Genomic DNA, 8,042 nt, shown 5'->3' with positions numbered 1-8,042 from the left:
ACATATTGACATTATTTTATCGAACTGTGTTGGATAATACAAATCCTTACCTGAATATTACCGGTTGCCACGAGGAACTCTTCGCTAGGGTCAAGCTGCAACCTGCAAAGAATCGGACAAGAGTGAAAGTCAGACATTTGAACTCTTATGAACTACATACTTACGGCGTCTTGCCGGGAATCTCAGAGTCAATATTGTTCTGGAACTCACCAATTCCTTCGAGCCAGTGAAGCAACTGGTTATCAACGCGCCCCTGCGCTCAATGCAGCATGGAGAGCTCATCTTTCCAAACCATCAGGTGAGACTATAAGAGGGGACATCAAAGGTGATAAGTGGGGAGAACAGCGGGAGTGGGGGAGGGTTAATGCTCAATTCCACGGGTGGTTAATTCCCTTTCTCCATTTGCAGAAGAATATTCCTACGGGCCAAGCAACCGAAGCTAGGTGGGCCAGTCCAGTCCGTCATCTCGGCCCTGCGCGTCACATTGGTGGAGGCCGCAGCTGTCCAGTTCAGATCGACGCCCCTGTGGGAGCCAGGTGAGCGTAACACTGCTGTTCTCTGCGACATCTGCTTTCATGGCTGTTAGTTGTCAGGCCAGTCTGTATGCCAAATCAGTAGGCCAGTCTTCCTGCTTCAGATGTGATGTATCTCAAACTAAAAGAAAGTGCAGAAACAGAAATGTACCAGGTAACATGTGCCCACTTTTTTTCCTCTCTTCTCATTTTATCTATGAATTGCTGACCAAAACCCTTGCACTACTTCTACATAAGCACATTGCAATACAACTATTCTTACTCAATAAGGAAGCAAGATAATTAAAAATATTATCAAACTAAGACAGTTTATTTATGTCTTTACTCATTTAAAGCCTTTCACTGTACTGTGTTGCATAAACACCCCCACCTATTAGCATCAGCCATAATCTAGGGTGCATCTAAAACACCAAAAACATTTATTACTGCATGTCCCGCCCTTTCTAGCTCTGAGCATACCTGTCACTCGCACATTCAGCACCGCCCGTTTCGGGTGTCTGTCACTTTTTTTCGGGTGTCTGTCAAAGCCAATGTCTCCCTTACTTTCCAGTATATTGTAACCCTCCATTGCCTCCCAGTCCCTAGGTGCACCCGCAGTCAGTGTCAGCAGCAACTTGTCAGTGCTTGTCATATTTTTCCAGCATCTTTCATGGTGAATACCTGGTCGCTGACCACTCTCTCAGCAGTCCATGGAGAACAAACGATAGCCAATCTTCCCACTGTGTGCCTTGCACATCCATCTGCTTGTACTGCTCCTTCTTTCTGTTTTTTCTTCCAATGAGCCGTGCAAATGTCCATGTGCTCCTGCCAGCCTTCTTTTGCCGTGGTCCACCAGGCCATCTCTGTCAGGCACTGAAATGCATCGTCTTGCCCTTTATCTGCATTGATATGCTGCATCATTCCTTCATCCTCCCCTTTCCAAATGGTCAGGAGCCGCTCATATTTCCTTTGTAGCATAATCTCCACCCCTTCGAGCTGTGGGCCCTCCATCACATGCCACTCCTTATCTTCTATGGATGCCATGAGCTGTGGCTGTGGGTCATTGCCAGGTGTCACGGGCCACTCGCCCTCTATCACATGACACTCCTTATCTTCTATGGATGCCATTAGCTGTGGCTGTGGGTCATTGTCATGTCCCCCGGCCACTGTCGCTCAGATGCAGTTATCTTCTTTCTTCCTAGAGCCAACACCACTGATTGTAATTCACCATACTGTGCTCTTTCCCCCCCAAACACTATTAAGTAACGCTGACACTGACCACCGTCTTTATATGTGGGCCTGTCAATGTCCTTCTCTGGTGGACATTCCCTGAAAGGGTTCTGTTGTGATTTGACAATCTCTGACATGTATTCGCCTGACACCACACCTTCCACTGGCATTTTGTTGACTGCCCCGCCTGACGTGCCCACTGCACAGTCATCCGTCCTTCTGAAATCCATTTTATTTATTGCCCCTTTGTCCGGACAGACCTCCCCCCATTCTGTCAGGACCCCGTTTGCTAAATCCGTCATTGCATCTCTTTTTACCAGAATTTCCTCCCTCCCCTCTGTTGCACACAGTTGTTTCCTCCGGTACCCAGCCAGCTCATGTCCCCCCCTCTTCCTCCCCTTTCTTGGAAATACATAGAGCCACCCCTACAGCGTTCTGTGTCATCCAACCCAACCCCCACAGGCACCTCACATTCCTGCCCCTCTGTGTGTCCTCCTTCCTCCCACTCCTTCACTGACACTGCTTTTTTCATTCTCAGCCATGCGTCATCAGCTGCATTCAGAAAGTCTGCTCACCCCTGGGCGGATCTTAACCTTTCCTCCACATCCACATTCCCTTCCACCACACTCCTTATCTCAGCTGGCAACAGCCACCATATTGTGTCCCTCGTGAACATTTGTGTAAGCATTACTTCAAAATCTGTGGGTCTCCGATCACTCTCTACCTTCATCCCCTTTGTGATATCTTTGTGCTTTGCTTATGATTCAGCACTATCTCCCTTGTCTCTTCCCTGAGGTACCCTTTGTGACTGCTGTTCCTGGGCAACCCCCACCGCCATTATTCCTTTGTACCGATTGGGGGACCACCTCCCAATTGTCCACCATGCTCCTCACCCTCTCTAGCACAGCCCTTGCCCCCGATTTATATGACAGATCTGCCCCCACCTCTTGCCTTGTCAGTGGACCGGCATCTGCCATATTGTCACTGAAACTGTATTCTGTAATCTGTATTCTGTAATCTCTTTTATTCCACTTTAACCCAAGCTTCAGACCTCACACTCCCACTCTGTGCCCTTTACAGCATCGACCCCACACCGCCTCTCCACGACAGGTGCTCTGACTGTAACATAGGTGCCTAAGAATACTCTGCCCTATCTCTGTATTATTCCTAGAGTCCCTGAAGACTCCAAATTCCACAAATTCCACTAGCCAAAGGTGCAACAGGTACAGCGAAAAAAAATGTTTTCACTTACCCGTTGTATTGCTGTAATCTTCAGTCATGTACTTCAAGAAGGGGAGCTCTAGGGATCGGCACCACATATTACAAGTTCGTCCTGCTCCCCACGATACTAATGCTCATCCAAATCCCTCACACCATCTCAGGCATTCGGACACAAATAATACACAAAGCCAGAAGTGGGGTGGAAAAGCTCTGTAATGCTAACACACACACCAGGCTCTGGAGGGCTGCATTCGACCCTGCCCCCTCCCAGGCCTGGCTCATACTTATGTTCAATGCAAAAGCTACATATTATTCTCCTCCCATTAACCCTACGTATGAAAACATGTCCCTAACACAGAGAGAAAAAGCACATTTCGTAACATCAGGTTGTGTTTGCATGGCAGGCTCTTGGCAACCTTGGGACTTGAGCCAGCAGCATCCGAACTGTGTACTTCTCAAAGAGGGAGGGCTACTGATGCCCATCTCTGAGACCTGCGGCATTCCAATGAAGAGCTGCTGTTCTCTGCGACAGGCAACAGAGGGGTCTCTGGCCTTAGCTAGGATCTTCTTGCATTCCAAAGGCAGCAAATAGTGTCCAAATTCTAGGGCTGCAGGAGCCGGGCCATGAGGGTCATAGACACTTGGTTGTGGTTCAGTATTGACCCTCCTTCTCTGCAGAGGAAGTCCGGAAGTAGAGGCAGCTTGATGGCCGGAGCCACCGACAGATGGAGAAGGTCAGCGTACCATATCTGCCTGAGCCACGCCAGTGCAATGAGGATCATCTTGCAGTGGCAACGTCTGAGTGTGTTGATCACTCATAGCAACAGCAGGATTGGAGGGAAAGGGTACAGGAAGAGGCCCTCCCAGGGGAACAAGAAGGCATCCCTCAGATTCCTAGGCTGAGGATATCTGCTGGCAAACATTTGACACTTGGCGTTGGCAGCCGTTGCGAAAAGGTCGACCTTAGGGAGATCCCAATCAGTGAAGAGATGCAACACTTGCACTTGTTGAAGCTCCCAGTAGTGGCAGGAGCACAGCTCCCTGCTGAGAGAACATGCAATAGTGTTTTGGATGCCTGCCAGGGGAAATGAGATGTGAAACATGCATTGAAGAATGGCCTTGTGCCACAGAGGTTGTGCCTCTAGGTAGAGCACTGGGGAGGGCATCCCACCCTATTTCCTGATGTAAGACATGGTGGTGGTGTTGTCCGTGAAGATCTGCACCACATTTTCCTGGAGCTAAGGCTGAAAAGACTTGAGGGCCCAGAAGACTGCTCGCAGTTCCAGGACGTTGATGTGCAACTCCTTTTCCTCCAGAAGCCAGAGGCGTCTATAGTGAGAATGTCATGTGTGGGCCCCCCAACCCTCCAGAGAGGCATCCGTCATGACTGTAGCCTGATAATAAGAGATCTGAAAGGCAGCGCCCTGTGAGAGGTGTGGACTGACCACCATTGCAGGGCTTGATGGAATGCCCGATTGAGGGCGATCTTGTCGGTCCATATGCCAGTGACTTGTTGCCATCTGGCATCCAGAAATTCTTGATGGGGTCTCATCTGTAGCCTGAAGAAGGGGACCAGATGGATGCAGGAAGATATCATCCCCAGCAGGGATTTGATGGACCAGACTGTTGCCACAGGAACTGTCAGCAGCCGCTAGACATTTCCCAGCATGGCCTGCACTCTCTTTCGAGGGAGTCGCCAGACACGAGACTGTGTTGTGTGCGGCACCCAGGAACAGTGCGTTCTGCGATGGTACGACCAAGACTTTGGATAGTTGATTGAGAATCCGAGCGAAGTCGCATGGTCTCCGCGGTGTGTTGGGCTGCCAGCATGCGGGAGCTGGACCGGATGAGCCAATCATCCAGGTAAGGGTAGATTCATATCCCTTTGCGGTCATGTGCGCTGCCACCAGGGCCAAGCATTTGGTGAACACCTTCGGGGCTGATTTCAAGCCAAAGAGAAAGGCCTTGAACTGGTACTGTCACCCCTGAACGACAAAACGCAGGAACTTTGGTGCTTGCGATGAATGGGGATGTAGAAGTATGCATCCTCCAAGTCGAGAGTAGCCAGAATATCCCCTTTCCTTGGTCGAGCACGTGTTGCAATGTGACCATCCTGAACTTTTGGGATTTGAGGAACTTGTTGAGGCATCGTAAGTCTAGGATTGGTCTCCACCCACTTGACTTCTTCCTTACCACAAAGTATCTGGAGTACATTCCGGAACCCTGGAGGTGCTGAGGGACCAGTTATATTGCCCCTTTTGCAGCATGGCTTGAACCTCCTGCAGCAGCTGAACCATATGCAGTCCTTGTCGCGCAACAGCAGGAATGCGAGGGTACTTGTCCTGAAATTCTAAAGAGTGTCCCTGCTGAAGAACATCCAGCACCCATTTGTCTTTGGAGATTTTTAACCACTGATCGATAAAGTCTGATAGTCGGCCTTCCACTGCGGTGCAGAAGTGGGGACGCAGGTCTCTGGTGGGTTCAAGCCTGCTTTGGAATATTTGTACTGACAACGCTGGGTGCCACTGCTATAAGCCTGGTAGCGTCCCCTATAAGCCTCCTGGGTGGTAGAGCGGGAGGGCTGATGATAGGGGGTGGTGAAACTCTTAGAGGACTTGGAGACTCTCCCGTAGGAGGAGTGAAAGGATGGCCTCGTCTCAGTATCAGTCTTTATGACCTATAGAGTTTTGTCGACCGCCTTGCCAAACAGATTGTCACCATTAAACGGCATGTCCACAAATTTGGTCTGCACATCTTTGCGGAAGTTGGTGGCCTTGAGCCAACTTTGGCAACAGAGGGCCACGCCTTCCCCCATCTGATGAAAGCTGGAGTACGCGATATTGAGAGCGACGGTGATGGCGTGGTCAGAAGCCACCTCACCTTCGTGGAACAGGACCAAGGCTTCGACCTTCTTATCGTCAGGGAGAAAGTCGAGGATGGACCCCTACTTATGCCACAACTCCCTGTTGTACCTTGGCAGGAAGGCAAGGGCATTGATGACCTTGATGGTTGATGCAGCCGTGGTGATGATGCAATTGCCAGCGGCATCTAGCTTCCTACCCTCCTTGTCCGGAGGCACCATGGATAAAGAAAAGGGGTTAGAATACCTCTTTCTAGCAATGGCTGAGACCACTGAGTCTGGTGGGGGCTGGGACCTGAGGTACCTAGGAGCTGGGTCTGGGACCCGGTATGTCTTCTCCAACTGGTCATGTTTAGCAGGAGTGGTATTTGGAGCCTTCATGACCGCTAAGCTGTCCTCCCATATGTCGTCTAACAGTGGGACTGAGACAATGGTTTACTTGGATGACTCGTTGTTCAAAAAGGAATGCTTCCTTTTTCTTCTCCTCTGGCACCAGGTTGAAAAGCTTGGCACCTTTAGATATCCGAGAGTCGTCTTATCAGGCGGAGAGGCCCTTGTGTGCGTGTCGTCATCTGGGAGTTCCCTGTACGCGGGAACGTAGTCATCAAACTGGTCTGTGTGAGTACTGTTGGTATCAGTGCCTGTGCCCGTCTGAACTGTTTCCTCTACCACATGGGAAATGCCACTGGCATTGGCCGATGGGTAACCTGGGCCTTATGAGGCAGCGTTATCCGAGCCCGAGTAGGCCTTGGAGGGCTCATTGCAGGAACTTGGCGGGAGCAGTGGGCAGTCGCTGCTGTATCTCAGCCATCAGTGTATGTAAGGTGTTTGAGATGTCCAAAGACATGTTACTCGGAGCAGGACCAGGAGGGCTAAACAGCCAGGAAGGCCAGCAGGTCGGTGACCCTTGATGAGGTATGGGCAAGATGGGGTTGGTTGCCCCTTGGCCCCCTTCCTTGATCCGGGTAAAACTCCTCAGGCAGGTCTTCCTCAGAACCGGTGTAGATCGCTGAATACTTTTTGGGAGATCCCTGAGGAGTCAGGGGGGCCAAGGCAAAGAGTGGTGCAGCCTTGATGGGCCTGGGCAGGAAGTCCGGAGCCGGAAGCATGTCTCTCACTAAATTAGAGCCCTTAGGGAACATTGCGACAACTGGAGCCTACAGAGCAGGAAGAGAACCCTGGACTGTACCGTCATCGGAACCGCCAATAGAGGTGTAGGCAGCAGAGAAAGCCTTGGTGTGGTAATTGTAGCCGTGGTAGAGGTGACAGTCATGAACCGAACCCATGGTGTTCCAGCCATCAAAGGAAAAGCAGACGTTGTAGACAGAGTCTTGGGGGATGAAGTCCTTGACGGAGTTTGTGTTGAAGACAGTGGAGCCGGTGACGGATCCTTTGACAACGTGCTCTTCGACAATGATCTGTGCTTGACGACTGATGCCAGCAACTTTCTTGCAGATGGCGGCAGCCCACCAGCTGGTAGGCTAACCATCGACAGAGCCGGGGATGGCGACCAGCCTCTCTCTGAACTTGGCCCGCTGCCGTGGCAACCGCTGAGGAGGAAAATGACGGACGTGTGATTTTTGTCTTCTTTTGGATCTTTGCTAAGGAAACATACTCAAAGGACCTCAACATCTTGTTACCAGAGGGAGTATGCTCCTTGGACCTGCCGGAAGATGTGTGACTTCGCCTGGAGGCTGCATCAGAGGCCTTCCCTTCTTCAATCCATGTCACCAACCTTCAATGGCGATACTTCCATGTTTTTGAGGAGAAGGATTGGCAAATCGGGCATCTGTCTGCATCATGGTTGGGGTGAAGACAGTAAATGCACTTGAGGTGCCGATCCTCGAAGATATTCTTCAGGCTGCAGCTTTCACAAGACCTGGAGTGACTTTTCTTTGTGCCATCCGCAATGACCCAGATGAAGGGCCAAGCCTGGACTTCAAGCGCCACTGACTGGAGATCCGATGATGGACCAAGGATCTCCTCCGGCAACGGGTCCCCTCCGGCGGTAGTCACAACGTGACGGAAGACAATGAAGCGATGAAGAATTTGAGCAAGAATAGGCAAACATAGGCAAAAGAGATAAAAAAAGGAACAGATTTTGAGGAGCAAAACACGAGGTGTCCCAACACAAGAAACATGTGGTAAAAATCTGAAGATGGCAACCTAGAGTGGAGCTTGAGAAGAAGAGTGTCATTGGCTGGGGCAGTGTGACTAAA

Source organism: Ambystoma mexicanum, chromosome 4q (genome assembly GCF_040938575.1).
Source record: "Ambystoma mexicanum isolate Mex_15411 chromosome 4q, UKY_AmexF1_1, whole genome shotgun sequence".
NCBI lineage: Eukaryota > Metazoa > Chordata > Amphibia > Caudata > Ambystomatidae > Ambystoma > Ambystoma mexicanum.
This window is presented reverse-complemented; position numbering follows the sequence as displayed.